The sequence below is a fragment of the Mesoplodon bidens genome, assembly GCF_964165515.1.
Source record: "Mesoplodon bidens genome assembly, chromosome: 9".
Taxonomy (NCBI): Eukaryota; Metazoa; Chordata; class Mammalia; order Artiodactyla; family Ziphiidae; genus Mesoplodon; species Mesoplodon bidens.
The window spans coordinates 46,692,550-46,714,973 of NC_138166.1; the positions used below are offsets into that span (position 1 = coordinate 46,692,550).

The window sequence follows — 22,424 nt, forward strand, 5'->3', positions numbered from 1 at the left end:
GCATAATATCTTCAAGGTTCATCTATGTTGTATCATGTATCAGAATTTCATTCCTTTTAAAGGCTGAATAATATTCTATTGTATGTAAATAGCACTCTTTAGCTGATTTTACCTTTGTCTCTGTCCCTAGCAAACAAATGCAAACCACAGCATTAACAACTGATACAGGTTTAATACAGGGGCCCTAGATGCAACACTGGAAAGAACAATGCACCAGGAACTAGGAGTATTGGGTTTTGGGTTCTGGTACCCACTTGCTACATGATAGCTGGGTGGCCTTGGAAAGTTACTTTAACTCTCCAAGCATCATTTTCCTCATCTAATCTAAAAAAGTAAGATATTTCTGTCATTCTAAAATCTTGTGGGTTTAAGAGTGTTCTTCAGTGCATTAATTCAAAGTCAACAAAGAAAGTGGATTTGAAGGCTTTGTAGTAAGGTGAGTAAGGGACATATTTTGGAAAAGAGTGGCTTCTAAAACTATTCAATTCCACAAAAAAAGAAAAGAAAAAAGAGAGAGGGGGGAGAGAGGCAGCTTATACTATGAGAAAGGCCATAATGCATTAGATACGTCTGTGTATGATATCTCCCAGTCTAGAGTTGAGCATGAGTCTTGGAGAATTTTTACCTATTTCATTTAATTTTCAACTAGGTCTCTGAGACCTTCTATATCTTGTTATTTATTAAAACTTAGTCCCATATAATATTTCAAAAGAGGAATTAAAGTTCAATATTTTGTATGTTATCAATTTTCTTCTATATTGTTATTATTCTCTAGTTTATTTCCTTTTACTTTTTCCATTTGTAAATGATTATGATCCTCTCATCTTTACCCTTTAGAGATACGTTTGTTCCTAAGTGCAATTAAGGACTACCCCAGAAAGTAGACAGTAGCAGTGTGGGCAAAAAAAGGAGCAGGGATTGATTACATTCCTCTTACTGTACTCTGGCTGGAGAATGACATGAAAAGGAAGGACAGAACTCTGAAGGCCTCATCTTCCCACGCTTTCTAAATTTCATCCCTAGCCTTAGTACTTAACTTATGTTTTCACTGGTATTGTCTCTGAATATTCTTCCATGGACTCTAGGCAAATAAACTGATGTACATTTTTTATGCCCATTTTCTTTATGTGTTTTGAGGATTTAGCCATGTGGACACATATGACACTAATTCACTAATTTTTTTTTTTTGGCGGTATGTGGGCTTCTCACTGTTGTGGCCTCTCCCATTGCGGAGCACAGGCTCCGGACGTGCAGGCTCAATGTCCATGGCTCACGGGCCCAGCCACTCCGCAGCATGTGGGATCTTCCCGGACCGGGGCACGAACCTGTGTCCCCTGCATCGGCAGGCAGACCCTCAACCACTGCGCCACCAGGGAAGCCCTAATTCACTAATTTTAACTGCTGCATAGTATTATGTTTTATGATCACAGCACAGTTTACTTATCTGCTCTTCCACTGATGCTTAGGCTATTTTCAATTTGTCATTGTACATTTCTCCATGAATAGATGTGAGGATGCTTTCAAAAACCTCCTGCTTGAGCCAGATTTAAGAAATATGCTTTCCTTATTTTCTCATATAAAATTTCTATGAACCCCAAAGAGTATATTCATTCAACAGAAATAAACTGAGTTCCTGCTGAGTGCAGAGACAACAGGTGAAGCAGAAACTAAGTCCCTGTTCTTGAAGAGGGGCCACTGGAATGGGATAATTATCAAGTAATGGTGCAAATAAATAGAACATTACAAGTGTAATAAGTAACTTGAAGGAAAAGTCTATCATCCTGTAACCACACAACAGGAGAATGTGTTCTTGGTTCAGGGAATCTGTGTTGGTTTTCCTGAAGTAGTGATGCTTGGCCTAAAAGGGAAAGAGAAATGAGAGAGAACTAGCCTGGTAAGGGATATGCAGTTTGGGCCAGGTGGGGGTAAGCAGAATCATAAGCAGAGGGAACAGCAGATGTACAGGCCTTGGGCTGGAAGAGAAACTGGCCATTTTAGAGAGAAGGCCTATGTGACTGGGACAAAGAGTGAAGGGAAAGAAGGTGTGAGAAAAACTCGAGAACTATTTGGGCCAGAGTACACAGAACCTTTTGGCTTTTAGCTAAGATAAAGGAATACCATGGACTGGTTTTAAGCTAGGAAGTGATACTACTGAATTTGGATTTTGAAACAACAAATTCGCTGGCTCCAGTATGGTGGAGGCTTTGTTGATTCCTGCTTCAGTTTCTGCTGGATCCATGTGATTGAAGCTAAACATCTTATATCACTGGCAGGACTCAGTCATTCTCCTGAAGAGTGGCTGAAATGAGGAAATGCTCTTAAGCAGGAGGATCTGCTCTTAGGGCAGGATGCACAGCAGAGCGAGGAAATAGGTTGATATTTTCATGAAGTGGTGGGAATCTTTAGAGAATCAGGAAATGTAAAAGAGGAGTCAAGGTAGGGGAGAATCTGTCTAATGAAGAGAAAAGGAGGGGGAGAGGAAAGAGAGGCTGAGAGCCTGGCTTCCTAAGAAACCTCTTGGTCAAGCCAGTGGGTACAGAGATCAGAATGAACCAGGCAAAACCCAGGGGTAAGGCATTAGCAGAGACTTCAGTTGAAATGTGGAAGGAAAACATAGCTCTCTAGGCAGTCCAAAGTGGACCAAATAGCCCATAAATTGCACAACACAGCAACTAAAATCCTCTAGCCTCTGGGAGGCCTGAGTGAGCCTAGACTCAGCCCATGATTAATCTCTCCTTCTTCTTAGAAAATCAGAGTCATGATCTGTGACTTGTGGTACCAACATCATAATGGCTCCTGCTGGGTAATTCTCACACGCCACTCCATGCTCCCTGGGCTCTGGCCCCGGTCTCAGCTCAGAAAACATACTTGACAACACTATCATGACTCTTAAAGAACCAACTTTCACTTCACCTATTATCTAGCAGTATGTTTTCCTTTCTCATGCTTTGAATAGATGTTTACTTTCTAAGACAAGGGGGAAAGAAAATGAATTCCGAGACTCAGTTTGCAGTTGGTGAAATGCTTTGCAATCAGAGGGGGAAAGAACTTTTCTGGAAAACAATGATTTTATTTGGCTTTTTCAAAAAGTATGTATTACCATAAGAATGACTCAGCCACTAACACAAACACAGTTGCAGAGAAGAACCTGACTGAAGCATAATTGATTATGTTGGACAATTACAAATGCCCTTATTAAATAATCGCATTTAAACCACATGATAGTTTTACAACTGATTTATAAAAACAAAATTGTGAAAGTTTAAGTGACATAATTGTTCTCAGTATCACTACAATTTTCAAATGAAGCAATTTAGCTTTAGAAGCAATTTCACTTCTCACTGCAATGTTATTTTGGTGTCAGGCTGCAAGCTTTTGTTCCACTCCCGAGTTCCAGGAATGATGGTTAACACTTCCCTCTCCTTGGTTAAGGCAATGATGCATTTTTCTAATATACCAGTCCTTCACATTCTGCTGCAGATCCAGCAGGTTATAAAAAGAATGATTTGTAGGCCTCCAACTATTTACATGGTTTCCATTTAATGAGACTATTAGCTTCTGCATAGATGTGGGAAATGTAAATCTTTCTGAGACTGGGGGTATTGGTGAACTCAGAATAAAAATGGCAAAAACAAAGTATCTTGTGTTTGAAGGTATCAACCAATAATGTTAAGACTTTGCATAGTTTTCTCTCAGAACTATATCCCTACCGGAAGCCATAAGGGAAACGGCCCGCTATCTCTGGCACATCTCCTGGAATGTTAATCAAAAGTCTGTATTTTCAGGTGCATGAATAAAGACCTTGAAACATTCAACAGATAAAAGCCAATGCCATTAACATTCCTTTATTTAGTTTCTGCGAATTAAATGGTTTTATACAACTACTGTCTCAGTATCACACTCACAACTCCCAAGGCATGTTCTACACTGGTAATAAGAGCTAAACCTTCTGTATTTCATTTCAGTCTTGCTGATAGCATTTATCAGCAAAATCTGGCTAAAAACAGAATATGCAACTTAAGCCTGATCATAACTGGGCTGCAGAGGAGGAAAGTGGGGGATTATCTGGAGACTGGGAGCACAAATATAAGATTGTATTGTCATTGTGTGCTATAGGCCTTTTACAAACTATTGTGTAAGCCCCAGCTGACAGGCCTTTTCACAACTGACAGAGGAAAATATGAAACTTAAATTCTTCATGACAGATAAATCTGCTGAATGAAAGGAAGACCAATAGGATAATGGTGGGACAAAAAACATATTGCTTTTGGGTAACTCCCTTAAATCTACCGCTTTTGTAAATATACAAAATAGGCATTCAATGAATATCTTCTAAACTCCTACCTATCAACTTTGCTAAGCAAGCTGTTAAGTTGGAATGATAAAAATAAGCATCTTTTCTTCAGCAGATGAATATAGAGTCTTATAAAACAGGGGTGGCAGATTAAATTTAATATGTGGGCATGAAAGATGCTTCCTGGATGACTATCAACTGGAGTGGATTTCTTGAACCAAAGTTAACATATTACTATTGTAGAAGGCTGATTAATTGAGATATTAAATATACCTAATCCGCCATGATTGGGATCTTTGTCAAAGTTTTTAAAAATATGACTGTAAGTAATTGCTCTTTTCTGTCAGTGGGTCCCAAGTCCAGGAAATGTAACCAGAGACCATCTTTTAGGATTAATATCATTGGCCTTTCCAGTGGTGATACATACTTTTTACCCTTGTCAAGGGCCCTAGGGTTCTTTGCCTTTCCCATGCTAGTTTAGTATTGGCACTTTTCCCTAGGAAAATTCACCCCGGTTGGCTATACTACTTCTGCCCAATTCCAGTGGTGGCCAATGGTAAACTACCTCAAACCATGAGAGGCCAGATTAAACTGAAAAGTACAGTTTCTTGTATAGGTTTTTAATCCTTGCGGCTATTTAGCTATTTATTGTGTCACCTCACTGCTCCTAGAGGAAGCTTTCGGAGCATCAGCACTTCTAGGCGGAGAGGAGGGATTAATGCAGGTTCCTCAGTAGAGGCTGCCTCTCCTGTTAATGGATGGCTGAAGTACCTTGGCAAATCCCAGGTTGAGTTCATAGACAGGTCTTGTTGAGATATCCTGAAGCAAGTTAATAGTACCCAAGAGCAGATCTGCCTTAAACTGTCACTTTCCATGGTTGCCAAGTAATTCATGGCTAAACTTCAGCACCGAACTCAAGGTGAGAACTAGAGAGGGTAGGAGGGAGGGAGGGAGGGGGAGAGAGAGAGAGAGAGGGAGAGAAAGAGAAACAGAGGGAGAATGAATTAGTGAAAGAAAAGATGAAACAGGTTAAGAGTGCTGTGGGTCATTTTTCTGACCAGTATGGGTTCATCCATTAGCCAGACAGTCCTGGAATGTCTGGCAGCAGGACTAGGACATAGTCTCAGGCCATGGGGATCTCCCACTGAATCACAGGGAAGAGGAAGAAAGACAGTGAGAGTTAGACTATGAAAAGGAAGAGGGCCTGGAGGAGAAGGAGGAGGGGAGCCAGCCTGGAGTCTGAGAGAAGAATCCAGGCGCCACAGTGTAACAGCTGCCTCAGGTATGCTAGCCAGTCTCAGCTCGTTCCCAGCTCTTTCTGGCAAGCCCCAGGCTCAGGCACACACACAACATACTTGTGCGTGCACACCCCCGTGCGCGTGCACGCACACACTCACACACACTCTCAGAGCCGTGTCTGTTGTAAAGAAGCTTCTGGCCTGTCCGCAATAGTGTTTTTCAGATACTCACCAGAGAACTGAGCTTGCTGGGCACTTTTTTCCATAACTGTGGTAAAATTGCCTAAGATCTTGGTAAATAACAAAATCTACTCAAATACAAAGGGATTTAACTTACTCTAAAGGTTATTATGTTTTGTCTGCTGGATTAAAATTGTTTCCAAAGTTGTTAGAGAAAGTTAACATGAGCACTTACTTTTCTATAAAGAAACAAACCACACACACACAAAGATGCAGCATTATACAGTAATTATCCAAAATGCTACCGCTTGGAATAATAAGGATGCTGTGTGTTTACATAGCATCTTTCTTTTCCAAAGAATTCAAATAGCTACACCACTCATATCCCATTATTCCTATCAACAGTCTTCTATGAGCTATGCGGGTGGCAAGGATAATTATCTACATTAGATAGAAGGAATAACTGAGGCACAGAGAAACATTCAGGATCACACGGTAAGGAAACAGCAATTGTGGATTTACTATATAAAACATTTTACCTGTCCAGAGTTTTGCTGTTTAAGTAAAATATATGTTTCCCTTTTTCCATCTTGATTCTCTAAAGACAATTTGCAGCATCTTTCCTTTTTGGGGACTCATCTCTGAGCCCTTCTTTGTGTGCAATCTCTACCTTAGCACTTATCAGAGTTGTAATACTTCATTTATTTGCCTACCTCTTTCCTGATATTATATTCTTCTTGAGGGCCAGCACTTGCTCATCTCTGTATCTCCAATGCTTGAAAAATAGCTGATGCTTCTTAAATGTCTGTTGGTTGAATGAATGAAAGAAAAAACAATGAATGAATTAATGGACAATCTTCTAAGAAGAATTTCTGACAAGGTAACAATAAATGCAAATTTGGACTTAAACTAAGTATGTCTCATCCAATTTTACCTTTGCTGTGACAAATATGTCCACAAGTCTTTTAAAAATTCAGTGAATACATTTAGGGCTGATTCCTTCCCTGACTGGGCTGTTGTATTTACTGTTTGGAACAATAAACTGAGACTTGCGAATACAGTAGGGCTCCGGATGGTCTATTGTAATTATTTTCCCCATAGCCTTCTTTTTTTGATATCTAAGAGAAAGCATTTAGATATAGAGGTTTTGGGGATGTTAATATATAGTTATTATGCTGTCCCCCAAACCCTTTCCTCTGTGTATTGAATCTTAAAGCCAGATTGTTACTTGGGGGAGGGGGTATAAACCCCAAAATAACAATAGGAACAATGATTGCTCTTCAAGGAGACTACAAATTTAACTCTCTTTTATACATTTTTCAGTGATCAATACAAAAAAGGCAAGGTAATATATGTTCATCTTTACCAGATGTACTTTATGTATCCCCTTATGTTGGAAGCCTAGCAGGAGTAGAATGTCACAACAGACATTTACTGAAATACCTGGGGAAATGTAACAAAAAGTGTTAGAGGAAAATGGTCTTTCAGCTAAATTACCTAATATATTTGCTAATGGTATCTGATTTAAAAGCCATAAAAATACCAAGTTAAAAGCACATTAGAAGATGTGTTATATTTATAAGTGTTTGTCACCTTGGCAACAAAAGCTATATTCCAAATCTAACACTAGCTATGATGGGCCAAGACCTTTTAAAATTGGTAAATACTCTTTATGGCAATGATCTGCTTTCAGCTACTGAATGTTAGAACTAGAAAAGGCAAGTTCTTCATTGCATAGCAAGCTTTTTTTTCTTGTTGTTTGTTTTGCTAGCTTTCTACTATGGGTAAGCTTTTTCTTTCTATTAGTAACTATGGTTTATCATTAACAAGAAAAACATTGCATTTTCAAATAAAGTATCAGTCTTAATTTTTCCCTTCTTGTACTCAGAAATGCAGATATAATAACTTGAAGCTTCCTAAAGATAGAGTTTATCTATCAACTTTACACTTCAGTTTATCAACGACATCACGGACCTTGGTCCATGGATGAAATACCACAGGTGTATACTATAAAATCGACCTTATGCTACAAAAATCATCCTCCTAAACAGCTGGGTGGAATATGTTTAGTTTAATAGGGGATCTTACACATGTAAGTTTTCATACACCTTTACCTTCCTAGTGAGTTGCATGAGGACTGAAACATTACCTTTCACTATGTCTCACTAAAATTCTGCTTCCTACATAAAACTAGTAAAAATGGATGATTTGGTAATGGAAACCCATGTTTTAAGATGGATTTCAGATGGACCTGAAGGAGGTTTAGATATGGACTCTTACCATTCTTTGCTCATTTCCTAAGCTCCAATCTGATTTCCAAATCCTATTTTAAAATGTTTGGGCTATGTGCCAGTCAAAGATTATAATTCCAAGAGTCTAACTAGATTCCCATGTGGTTGAACCAATTTTCAGAAGTAAACCATGGAAAAGGTCTGGGTAAACACACATTCTCTGTGGGCTGTGGCTCTTCACTGAGAGCCTAGACAAGTTGTCTCTGCAGCCAGCTTGGGAAAACCCAAGCCCAACTCGTGCTTTGTAATCATGCTCAGCAGGTTCTCAAATAGACGGGCAACTCAAAGGGCTGAAGACTATCCCTCCTAAGTAACCTTCTCTGACACAAGGAGAGCATGTCCTTCTGCCCAGAAGAATCAGTAAAAATGCCCTACCATAAAAGCAGAGGCTAAATAGTGCCAGGAAGTATATCATTGCTCCCTTTTTATTTCCTAAAGAATAAGGTCTTCTCAGTGAACACAGAAAATAAGGTTTAGTTTATGAGACAGGGACATTAATAATGCAGAAAGAGAATGTTCTAAAAGGGAACAGAAGCCTCCAGCTTGGAACTAATAAATTAAGGTTGCAGCTTTGAGTTCAAATATAAACCTATAAACCATGTGAACAAAGCTGACAAAATATACTCAAACATAGTTAACCAGATATACCTTCCATTGACTGAAGCCGAGGAATCACATGGATTGACATGTATTCTAGCAGTTAAACACATTTTTCATTTGATTGATAAATGTAACTCACCTCTGGAGAATGTGTTCTGGTTATATCACATTACCACTAAGCCCTTTGTTTAACTCCTAACAAATCATTTACCAAGTCATAATCTGTTGGCAAAAAATTTGTCCATTTTTGCCTTAATATGATTTTTAAATAGCTTTGATGGGAAATTACAGCACCTTGTTTTAAAATCATCATATATCATATTATTTGAAGTGCTGACTACATAATCTCATTTTACACTCCAGAAAATACAAGCAAAAGGCTACTGATGGCCTGAATTTCACCAAATGCAAAGACACGAGATACTTCAAGATAACTGCCTTAGCTGAGAGAAAAATACAACATGTAGCATCATTCAAATTTCTTCCTAAGGGGATAATGAGCCCACGAGGAAATAGACTGATTTTTTTTTTTGCTCAAATTTATACCCTCTACATAGTAGGCAAGCAATAAATATTTGTAGAATTGAAAATGAATATTACAAAGATGAACTTCAGCAAGTCTATTTTATGCATTCCACATGCTATCCACAAATTAAGGAATGGTTGTCTACACAAATATGTAGCCAAGAAAAGGTGTCAGAAGTAGGAGTAAAATAAAATGACATGATCCTTTTCCATTTTGTTGATGTTTTTGTGTGGACACGTTTGCCTTTTAGACCTGAAAGACAAGTAAAAATTAGGTAAAGAGGATGGGACCATAGTAGTGTAACCCAAGATGGAAAGTGAGAACTAGAATGGCAGGAACATTAAGGAGACTTGCCTTTCTAGAGTGAAAGTTGTAGGTTTAAGTGAGGAGGAAATGTATTTAAGTAGGTTGGGTGGGGCCAGTTGTAGACCAAGAATGGAAACTATTTGTGAAGAGCCAGGCCTTGCACAGTTTCCCTCAGGTGATTCCTCATGACACAACTTTGCAGTGGGTATGATTTTCCTTACTTACAGATTGGAGAGAGTCTCAGAAAGTTTAAATGCCTAACCTGGTGGTTCTCTGCAAGTAAAGATGAGACATAATCCAACAGTCTTTCCACTACACTATATTGTATTGAAAACCTGGCAGACAGACATAGAGATTAACGTGCATAGAAAGCAACAGCATTTAAACCAAGTCCAGAAAAATCAAATCTAAATAAACAATTAAAAAATACAAATGGCTCAAGAGGGCCCCTAACTGCCCTGGGATTTTTCCATGTGTGAAATGAGCAACATCAGCACATAATCACGTTCTTAACCTCAACAGGGTGACCTGATTAACTTTCAGTTATACACTTCAAAGTAGTACTGATTAAGACTTTGCTGCTTAGAGTGTTACTGTTCATCATTCCAGAAAACCTCAGGTCTGATTTGGAAAACATAAAATATTCTAAAGGCGGATCTGGTTACAGAAATTTAGACATTGTCTTTTACTGGCAACCTGACAAATCCGCTGCCTACTCTCCTCCCTTTGTGGTTTGCATGCTGCTTCCATATACAACACTGGCATCCCATTCGGAAGTTGTTTGTTGTGCTTTGGTTTATGTTTCATACAACAACTTCCCTGAGCCACTTCTAAGAGAGGATAATAATGACAAATTTGAAATTTTCTCCCCAGAAAAGGAGGCTGTGGTGAAAATGCGAGATGACATTTAAGCAACTACCATTAAAGGCATTTTAATTTTCTGTTGACAAACACGGTTTTCCAAATGATTTACAGTGAAGTTTCTGGGCTGACAGCCATACAGCCTGTCTAGGACTATGTTTTCTGGTTCTACCAAAGTGCTAATGAAATCTTCATTCTTCTGCTGGTTACTTGCAGTGGGGGACCTAATAATGTCTTGAAAATCACAGTGCTATTTGGGTTCCTGGTTCCACAGCTTGTGCTCTCACCTTCCTGGAGTGCCTTGCCCCCATCTCTTAGACCAGGCTCTCCTAATCCCAAATGCTAATAATGTCAGACCTGAGAGAGGAGTGCTTTAAGGTGCACTGGCCCCACGCTCAGCAGCACGCATATCCTCTCAGCAAAAGCGGCCTAGTTCTCAGGCCCCAGTTCTGCAACCTGGAGTTTTATCTTGTTTCAGATTCAGTCTCCACTAACTTTAATGTTTTCCTATGTTGGGGCAGGACAGGAATAAAGACATAGACTTGAGGACACAGGGAAGGGGAAGGGTAAACTGGGATGAAGTGAGAGAGTGTCATGGACGTATATACGCTACCAAATGTAAAATAGATAGCTAGTGGGAAGCAGCTGCATAGCACAGGGAGATCAGCTGGGTGCTTTGTGACCACCTAGAGGGGTGGGATAGGGAGGGGGGGAGGGAGATGCAGGAGGGAGGAGAAATGGGGATATACGTATATGTATAGCTGATTCACTTTGGTATAAAGCAGAAACTAACACACCACTGTAAAGCAATTATACTCTAATAAAGGTGTTTAAAAAAGTGTTTTCCTATGTTGAATGCCATCTGTCTTTTTAACTTGATAGATACCGAGTCTCTCTTGAAGAGTGAAGTTCTTTCGTGCTTTTGTTACTTTTTCCTCTCTGGCCTCCTGTTATACACAGGTTCTGCAACTTCCCTGGTGCTTAATGACTGCCCTTCTACTTGTCTAGATTTTTAGTTTTGTTTTCAGTATTATTTTGTACGATACCCTCATTTTACAGACAAGAAAATCGAAACATAAGAAAGTTGGAAGGTTTGCCTAAGGTCTCAATACTGATGACTGGAACTTAGGTCTATGAATTTTGAGACATATATGCTTTTATATATTGTTGGGTTAAGGCTATTAGATGTTTCCTTTTAAGATATTATTCACTTTTACTTGCATTGTATCTAATATGTCAAGAAATCTTTGGGAAAGTAAGTTGTCCCCAAACTTAAAAAAAATGTTAAAAATAAAAAGCAAAATACCTACCCTTGTTCAAGGATATTAGTCCATAGGAGGTTTAGTTTATATAGTTTTAAGAAGCACATTTTTTAAAAAAGCATGAGCTTGTTTTATCAGTCATCCTGTTTCTAAACTGTTATTATGATAGACTTCCATTTTATTAAAACGTTCTCTTTCCCTTTAGAAGAATTTTTGCTATAATATAAAAAGTGAGGAATTGTTTTCCATTTCAAAAGTTGGTTTTTACTATTCTGGTGTATGAATTCTAGCTGAGAGCATGCCCATTTTTATTTCTTCACATCTATGTCTCACCCTATTATTTCCCTCTTCATCCTACCTAGAACAGTACTATCACTCCAATGGAAGGATTTTTTCACCAGTTTCCTCCCTAGGCCATTAATATGTCAATAGATCTCTGCTAAGTCTATTACAGTTTAAGACACCTTACTTTATATTAAAGCACAGTTAGATACCCAGTTATTTTAAAAAATCAATAACTATGTTAATGTTTTAAATGCTTCACATTTATGGGAACTAGAGATGCCATATGTTCTTCAAGGGTTTTCACTGAACAGAATTTATAATAAAGCCATAAAACCTTATCACTATGGATCATTTAATAGGAAATGAAAATAATAAGACATTACAACAAGACCTGAGATGATGAGAATTTTTGTTGAACTTTATCTCTCCCACACGTCCTCCCTTTTTCTGGAATGGTAGCAGGTGACACACAACTAGCTGCTCACATTTTCTTAGTCCTTAACTCTGTGTTCCTGTTATGTCCCAGTCATTTGGATGTGACCTGCTGCCACTTATGGAGAAACAATCTCTAAGGCATCTGACTTTTATCTGACTAGACATCTATGTTTTTCAGAAAATAACTGCAGTCAAAGACAAAGCCAGTCTTTTTGTTTTTTAATGGTTTTTGATTTTTGTATCTTGTTTCAGAATGTCTTCCTTACTCAACCCTGCTCAGAAGTCTTAAAGCTATTCTACTGTACTTTCTTCTCAAAGTTTTAAAATTTTGAAGTTTTGCCATTCATGGATAAATCACCAAACCATTTTGACGTGTGTGTGTGTGTGTGTGTGTGTGTGTGTGTGTGTGAATAGAGTGAGGTAGGACTTTTAAAGAATTCCTGTAACTAGTTTTCTCAGCATATTGGAGTGACCAGTTCATGCTTTCCCAATTGAGCCTCATTGCCAGTCCTGTCATATATGAAGTTTCCATACTGCGTGAGTCTCTTCCTAGCCATTCCATGCTGTTCTGTCAGTTTCCCCAAAGTAATAATATCACTTTACCTTATTTGTGATTGCTTTCAAATACATGTATATCTGGTAAGGCAAGTCCCCTCACCTTGTTCTTCTACTTCTTCAGGAGTATCTTGGCTATTCTTAGTTCTTTGTTCTTCCAAATGAATTTTAGAATCAAGTTTTCAATTAAAAAACTATCTGCTGTAACCATATTAATATCAGACAAAAATTATCATGAGGAAGTCTCCTTAATTACTTTGTAAAATTTGAATTCTTCTAATGCAGCACTTATCTCATCTACAAAATTTTATAGCTCCTGTATTCTTTTTTTTTTTTTTTTTTGCTGTAGACGGGCCTCTCACTGTTGTGGCCTCTCCCGTTGCGGAGCACAGGCTCCGGACGCGCAGGCTCAGTGGCCATGGCTCACGGGCCCAGCCGCTCCGCGGCATGCGGGATCTTCCCGGACCGGGGCACGAACCCGTGTGCCTTGCATCGGCAGGCGGACTCTCAACCACTGCGCCACCAGGGAAGCCCAGCTCCTGTATTCTTGATGACATAAGTACATATTTGTTGATGAGTATATAGAGGAAATACAAGTACAAAATTAATTTGATCATCCTTGTTCTATATTAGATTTGCATATTCCTACCTAACTGGCTCGTGTGATCCTCTTCTAGATCATTTATATATTTGTATAAGTTAGGGTTCTATGTTAGTCAAGGTTCAATGCAGGAAAGAGAGACCACTTTAGGTATTTATAAGCAGGAAGAATTTATATAGAAAATGAGTTCTTATGAAATCATCAGAAGTGTGGAAGGATCAGGCAGTACTCTGGGTCTTTAGAAGGGATTGCAGAATAATACAAAACTGATTCCCAAGCTACTACCACTGAGGCACTATTGGAGCCATGCCTGAGTCAAGAACCTGCTACCACTCTGCTGCCACTGCTGCTCTGGCTCTGGGCACCCAAGAAGCTACAATGCAGGGATTAGATCAGAGCAAGCAGCCACTGCGGCTGTTGCTGCCATCACCACCAGTTCTTCTCACCAAGGAAGCTGCAGATGGACAGCAGGACACTGTTGCAGAGAAATCTGATTTTCACAACCATGTTTATCAGGAGAGAGTCAAAAAGGGACAGAAAATCCTATACTGAGGTCTCCAAGTTTTTGTAAAACCTTGAAAGTGGATCACATTTAGTTTGTCAGAATGATAGATTTGAATATTTTAGTATAGATCTTTCAGTTATATAGGTAAGTTTTGCTTCATGTTTTAAATATCTCATTTTACAGGTATAGAAAATAAGGTACTTCAAGGAACATAAAGGGTGTCCTTTGCATAATGTCACATAAATGGATATAGAACCAGTTATGGAAGTCAGTCTTTTGTCAGTGTTCCTATACATGCCTTAATAATTAAAGAGCTCTGTCTTTAACTGGCTTTCTTATATAGGAAGTATATTTTGGATCCTCATCCATATAGAGCACTTACGCACAGTACATTTCAGAGAGCAACCTAACTTACACCTACCTGACTTATCTGATGTTTGCATCCGTAAGGTCCCTAAGCTGTCATGACAGCATCATTCAAAATTAATAACAAATGGAAATTCACAGACCCCCAGAAAAGAAAGTTTCTCCCACACTGTTCAGAAAAAACTTCATGCCAGTATATGGGAAAGAAAGTTGCTGCCAAAATGCAATTATGACCCACAACAGAATGTGTTCCCCAAAGTCACCACCATGCTATTAGCAAGAATTCTTCAAAATAAATTCTAATGAAGCTCCCCAAACCTTGTAAGGCCGACCATTAACAATATGAGTTCCTCATTTGCTTGGCTATGGGTCAGGGAAAATCTAAAGGAAATTATTTGTTTCCAAGTCTCTCTTACTCTCACTCCCCCTTCCACTTCACCTCCTGTGATGATGGAGCTACTGTTACAGTTCTTACTCTCTCTCTCTAGGGTCTACTATTTCCCCATTCTACTAATGCCCAGGATATGGGACTTCCTTTGATCAATGAGTGTTTATAGATGTCATGGGCACTTAAGCTTGAAGCTGTTATGTGGTGGAGCTTGTTCTCTCTTGGGCTTCTGCCTTTGCCATGAGAAGAACATGCCTCGGCTAGCCAGCTATTCACAGAAAGATGGGGAACAGAGCCTCTTGGCTGACCTACAGACCTGCATTTTGAACCTGAGAAGCCCAGTAGGTCCCAGCCAGCCTAGGGCAACTGATCTCCCCGATTTGCGTATGCATGAGCAAGCCTAGTACAGATCAGCAGTTGACCTACAGATGTGTGGTAAATATATGATTATTGTTGTATGTCACTGAGATTTTGTGATTGTTTATTATTCTGTGTTATTGCAGCAGTGGCTAACAGGTTCACTCCTAATTCTCTCTCTCCTCTCTCGCCCTCTCTCTCTTTCTCTCCTTGTCTTTCTTTATCTTCTTCACCCTTGAGAAGTGTCCCCCTCAGCTGGTGCTGGTCCCTTAGTTATGTCAGCTGTCTTCTAGATAATAAATCCCAGGTAATCTACTTTTGAAGTTTATTACATCAAAGGAAAGGAGTCCACATAAAAGGATTTGAGCAGGCAATTCTCATTAGCAATGCCTCTTTTCTAACAGGCATTTTTGAAATGTTTTTATTATTCACGTGTACATATCACTATCATTGTGATTAATTTTCACTATAACACCATATAAGATGAATCAAGGTATATAATAAAAATGATATTGAGGGTAACTCTGACTTGTAAGCCATTCGTTATCTCATATTATGGTATTTTCTAGGATATAATCAATTGTGAGAGGAGTCTCAAAAAATCTGGACTTCCCTGGTGGCACAGTGGTTGAGAGTCTGCCTGCTGATGCAGGGGACACGGGTTCGTGGCCCGGTCTGGGAAGATTCCACATGCCGCGGAGCGGCTGGGCCCGTGAGCCATGGCCACTGAGCCTGCGCATCCGGAGCCTGTGCCCCGCAACGGGAGAGGCCACAGCAGTGAGAGGCCCGCGTACCGAAAAAAAAAAAAAAAAAAAATCCAAGCCCCCACATGCAATATATAACATCTTTTTTTCCCCTGATCTCGTTTGTTCTTTTTTTCCCAGCCTGTCTATTATGGAGCAGTTTGCCAGGCACAGAGCTACCATTCCCTTTTCTCCTTTACCATGTAAATGTCAGTTGAAAATGTGCCAAGTTCCAGATACAATAGAATCATAATACTACCACTGTGCTTCTGGATTAATTAATCATAATGAATGAAATTTTTCGTGATTTTGTATGCCAAGCCTGGAAGCATAATTTAATTTCATCTTTGACTTCTGTAGCCTGAAGCAACCACTTAAACTCAGCTGTCATAAAGCTTTTGGAGGGAGATCAAAAAACACTAAATAATAATAAAAAAAGATTGCAAAAAGGCATAAGAGGAAGTAGAAAAAAAATTCTTTAAATATATCAAAAGAAGGGCATATATGTATGTATAAAAGAAGGGCACAATACAATATTGTTTGTTTCCAAATAGGAGAATAAAATGTGATGACACTACCTTAAAAAAATCTTTATTTTTTTCCTCCCAAACCATCTGGAAATAGTGTTAGACATAAACAAAACCCACACTGGAACACTGAATAGGAACACTGAGAGCCTCAATGAAGACTAAACTAATTTGAAATCTATTAGAACTTATTTTCACCTTCAGAACCAGTAAATCATCATGAAACCTCTAAGTTACCCCTGTAACATGGACTTTTAGTTCTGTTTTTGTTTTGTTCTCTTTGTTTGTTTCTAATGTAAGTCCCATCCCCTTGAGGGCTCTCTGTATATGAAGTCAAATTGCTTGTGGTTTAATTTATAATATATAATATTCACTGTTTTCATTTATTGTGAAAATTTAAATGACCATAAAGAAAAATATAAGAATCCTCTGCAATCCCACCACTTTGAGATATCCCCAGCTAATGTTTGGGTGTAAATAATTTCATTCTTTGTTACCCAGGGTATGTGTGTGTATGCCTGGTGTGTGTATAACAAAATCAGATCACGGAGTACACATTGTTTTTACTTTTAATAAGATAGCAGGAATATCCTTCCTTGTCATAGTGTTCAACGCCCTCCTTTTAATGTCTACCTATTTCAGTGATGTTTCATAGAATCCCAAACTGCTCAGAAATAAATAAATAACACTGATGAACTTCTAGCAAGAGAGGAGAGTACTAGAATAAGCTCAGTCTGTGCTTGTAAAGACTTTGATTGAGAATACATCTTGGATCTCCAATATTATTTGAATGACAACCACAGAATTTTAAACCTCAAGCTCATTCACCATGATTACAAGTCCCTGAAAACTAGAAATTAATAAGCCTGGTATTTCTGCGAAAATAGTTCCACTTTGAGGATGTTTTTTCTGTATCCTTTGAGAATGATATCTCTGCATTCTTTGCCGCTTTGCTGCTGACACCAGTTAGACATGGCTTTCAGTAATACTCTAAGCATCCACCCGATCCCAGGCATCCATCCCACTGTGACATGACAGAAGCCTAGCGATTTAAATGAACATCTCCATGCTTCTAAGCAGCAAAGAACTGGAGAGAAGCAGTAATAAAGCAGCTGACAATACACAGAAAACATATTGAATAGTCAACACCTTCTATTCACCCGTAGGATGATTTCTGGGCAGGATTAGTAGGGAGGAGACAAGAGGGAGTACGTGTAAGTTTAAATCTGCAACAAAAGAGATGAGGCAAAGAAGCATGAGCAAGATGGGATGGGAATAATTATTTGATCAGAATGATGAAAATATAAGACAAAAGCCACAGGAATCTATTAGGGTTGAAGGGAGAAAATGTGAAAGAACCAAATGAGTTTCATTATAGGAATAGGCCTCAATCCAGAGATTACAGGTGCTTTGATGGTAACTGGGGACCCCCGGCAAAGCAAATCCATTTAATCTTTGATTACCACCTCTAGCCACAGTGGAATAACTATGGATTTAATTTTAAGTTGAATCTATGACTTCAGGAAAAATATTTGTATGAATTTTCATCTCATTTAGACTTTTAATAATCATTTTATAAAATGGTGTCAACCCTGCCCAAACCCATTCTCCACTGATGTTAGCACACAAAGCACTGTATATGGTAGACATTTACTCATATTTTTAAAATGGAAAACTAAACATCAGACTAGTTATAGTTACATATGTGTTCAATTTTCCAAGAAAAAAATTCCTACTGGTTTGTAAATTGGGAAGCAATCATTGTGATGACATTTCCCACCCATCAACCCCAAAGTAGCTGTGAAACAATTCATTGTTCATTTGATGTAGCAATTTTCACAATACAGAACCCAGTGGAAATCTGGAACTGTTTCCCAATGATACCTACCTTATGACTCTAAGAAACTTAAAATAAGTCCCAAAGGACACTCTTAAGGATTAGAAAAGTTTTCCTCTGCCCCAGGATGAGATTATTTACTTATACTGAGGCTTCAATCTGTTTCCAACAGAAAATAGCAGCCAATAGTGCTGCTGACTGACTAGCTAATTGTCCTAATGCAAGGTCTTTGTGCTATAGCACTTGTGTAGACATTTCTCAGAGATGACACCTGTAATCGAATAGAAAGCCCATGACAATACTTTTCCCCATGGCAAATACTTGGTAGCAACTCTGACTCTGTAATACCATAAGACTTGGCAACAAAATCTACCGACAGAAATCTACTCTGGTCTCATGTATGGTTTGAGGGGCCACTTCTTCCCCATTAATCAACCTACGAGGCCTCTCGTTTTGGAGTTTCCAGAGAATTGGGCTTTTTATTCTATTTCACTTGAAATGGAATTTTACCTGTCTAAGTTCTTCAAGGACAGGTGCCATAGTATAGGTTTTCCAGCCACAATGGTGGGCGTGGGCTGACTTGCTTACCATGTACTCACTGTGATTACTCAATGATGCTAAGACTTACATGTGATGCCTCCCTTCAGCATCCCTTTCTCTGCCCATCCTGGGAAAAGCATTGCTTGTTAGACGCTAGATAAGTTGCTCTTTACTGTTTCTGTCAGATATCATTCAATGAGGGACAGTAATGTGCCTTATGGAAATACAGTGAATTGCCTGTTTCATGGCACTAATCTGAAAGCATCCTTGAATTCAATTCAACAGCCTGACTGCCAGACGGCTCTTGAAACCATGTAAGAAAAATGAAAATGGGATTCTTATCTGGGAAGTGCCATACTATAAACGATGAGCATGATATGCTGACTGACCGACTGACTGGTAGGTGGATTATGTTAACACCTGAAAAGCAGAAAGAGATTTGCTGGGAGGGAAAAGAACATCATTTTACTTATTAAATTTGCCTACTTGTAAGTTTCCTAGTTTTCTTAAATAGAACGTTTTCCATTTTGTTAAAAAGATAAATGGTCTTAATCCAAACAAAACTGTAAAGTAGTTAAATTTATCTCTGTCACTCATCCCCTTTCTACCCACTCAGAGAAGCCACTTGTCCAGATCATGTTTATGGTTCTCCCACTTTATCTATGCCCCTCCCCATTAAATGTCATTTGAGGGAAGAATTTGATACTTTCATTCACATGGGATTGAAAAGAATTCCACTAGAATGTGAGCTTTACAAGGGCAAAGACATTTTTTTGTCTATTTTGTTCACTGGCACATTCCAAGCACCTAGACAGGACCTGGCACATTGAATGATAAGTCTCAATGCTTTTCCTGACCCAGAGGTAACTGCAGTTTTTTTTTTTATGTTCTCGTGTGTGTGTAAGAAAGAGGGAGAGGTCAACTGGGCTACCAGAAGCCGAAGACTTGAGATATTTTGAATCTCATACCTTTACAGGTAAAAGTAATGTGTACAAGACAAAATTGTGAGAATTCTCTCTTCCATAGCCTGTTTCTCCTGCTCCTCTTGAGAGGGAGGAACGGGCTGCCTCAAAGGTACCCCAGGGAGAAGATGAGGCCATGTTGTGGGAAGCTGCATGGCAACCATGCTGTGTGCCTGTTCACACCCAAGAAAGAAGATGGTGTCTGAGATTGAGGCAAAGGCTGAACACCTTTAGTATACCGTGACCTAGTAGAGCTAGAAGCTCAATGCAAATCACTTAGAGGATAAATGCAAGTTTCCTGGAAAAATTCTTTAGTACTACCTAGACCGTTAATTTCTGACATTGCCTAACCTTTCTTGGTTTCTGACTCAGTTTCACTCTCTCAGTTTCACTCTGAAGTCTGAATTCTAGAACAACATCAGACAGAGCTCCCAATATATCTACTGTGACTCCCTTTTCCCCTCCCTTGTCCCTGCTTCCCAGATTATAAATATAACCTGACTCTCGTCATGCAGGTGTGACGCTGTGCAACATATTCCAGGGTCTTGGCTCTGCTCTACCTCAGTGCAGGGGGCAGTGGGTAGGTTTAGGAATGTGGGGCTTTTATCTCTAATTCCTAAGGAAAGAATACTCAAAATATTTAAAAATTTCATTTTCTTATAATTATTTGTAAGATTATCAATGATTTCAAATGTAAAAGGAAACACTTTTTTAAAATTAATTAATTAATTCATTTTTGGCTGCGTTGGGTCTTCATTGCTGCAAGCGGGCTTTCTATAGTTGCGGCAAGCAGGGGCTACTCTTCGTTGCGGTGCATGGGCTTCTCATTGCAGTGGCTTCTCCTGTTGTGGAGCATGGGCTGTAGGCATGTGGGCTCAGTAGTTATGGCACATGGGCTTAGTTGCTCCGCTGCATGTGGGATCTTCCCGGACCAAGGCTCAAACCCGTGTCCCCTGCACTGTTAGGCAGATTCTTAACTACGGTTATGTAAACAAAAACTACTATAATAAAAGTTAATGCACAGAAAAATTTAGGAAATACTTACAGAAATAATTTATAGTATATCATCTCTTTTGCAAAATCTTCCTCAACCCCCAAAGTGGAGTGTGGATTTGGTCTGCCCAGCATCACTCCTCTTGGTCACAGAACGCTCCTTGCCTTTTAGGGGAGCTTCCCCTCCCCTACAAAGACTCATGAATGATGCACATGGGTCTGGTCCTTCATATGACCCTAGCAGACCTCAACACAGCACTTCCCAGGGGGATTCTGTTGTCTCCCTCCAAACAGTTTTTCTATGAGCTGAGAATATGTTTTATCTTTCTTTCCCTAGTGCTTAGTACAGTGCTTGGTACATAGTAGGTATTCAATAAGCATTTGTTAAATGAATGAATGAATTCAGAGAGAGTACCAACTACTTAGTAAAGATAGCGTGATGATGTTGTTAAGTTATAGGAAGAAAGCAGAATTATTTCATTCTTAATTTTCCCTTCATCTTTTTTGGCAAGAAAAATGATTTCCAAACAAAGTGGTAGATACAGACTCTGGAGCAGTGATTCTCAAAAACGTGGTCCCTGGACCAGCAGTATCAACATCACCTGGGAACTTGTTAGAAATAAAAATTCTCAGGGCCCATCTCAGATGCCCTGAATCAGAAACACTGGGAGTAGGGCCCAGGAATCCGTGTTTTAAAAAGCTCTACAGATGATTCTGATAATGCTAAAGTTTGAGGACCACTGGTCTAGAGAGGTAAGAGAAGTAGTAAGATAAAAGAATATAGTATCTGTCTATTTTAATGAGTGAATATGTCTGCTCCCAGATACTCTATGCTCCCAGGATGCTGAAAGAACTGGCAAGTGTGGTCTTCAAGTCAACATTAATTCTTTTGGGGACACTGTAGAAAGTAAGTGAGGGCTCTAAAGGCTCTTGATTTTAAAAGAAGGATGAAGACGATCATTTTTGGAAATTACTTATAATGTGAAGTTGATTTCCGGCAAAATATTAATTGTTTGCTAAACAGACAATGTGTGAGCATTTGGGAAGTGATGCAGGAGTCTAGAACTCAGTCTGGATTAACTAAGAAAACTGATGCCTCAGTCATTATTTATTTATTTATTTATTTTTTGGATAGGGTTAAACACATTGTTAGTCTCTAAACCCACTTATTTTAGAAGTAAACATGCCAAAGACTCTGATGATTATTGTTCCTCTGATCACACTTTATTTTAATATTTTTTTGTACATCTCTCTTCTCTACTAGATTACAGGCTTCTTTGTCACCCCAATGCTAGCACAATTTCTGGCACATAATTTCACATTCCAAATGCTTATGTAAATTGAATCAAAAGATATTCCTGGGTAGAAGATAAAAAATACAGGCTGGATAATAATAAATTTAACTGGAAATATAGCCAGGAGTATTAATGAATGCAATTTTATGTTTGGTACCTACTGTTTGATAAACAATTGTTGAATGAAATTATGTCAACCTGAAGCTAGTTGAATGTCACAACAATTTTTGGTCTGGTATTACTCAATATTTATACAGTTATCTGGATATAAAAGACCAATTTCTTCAACAGCTTAATGTGAAAGATGACAGAATATTCAAATTTATCTCAACAGGGAGAGACAAAGGTGGGAAAGAGAAAAAGCAGTACCATCTGCCTGATAAACTCTTATCTCCTTTCATTCTTAATCTAATTCCCTAAGAATATTACCCTCTCCTCTCAAAATTCCAAAACCCAAATCTTAGTCCTCCTTCCATC

The 22,424-nt window shown here is 38.8% G+C and overlaps 1 long non-coding RNA gene across 1 annotated transcript in view; it reads right to left on the reverse strand.

The window, feature by feature from the left end:
* The window catches only part of LOC308622455, a 217,659-nt gene that overhangs the window by 130,460 nt on the left and 64,775 nt on the right, over positions 1–22,424 (reverse strand). The window contains exon 3 of the long non-coding RNA XR_014016638.1: positions 6,426–6,517. This is a non-coding gene — a long non-coding RNA (uncharacterized lncRNA). The remainder of the gene's footprint in view (positions 1–6,425; positions 6,518–22,424) is intronic.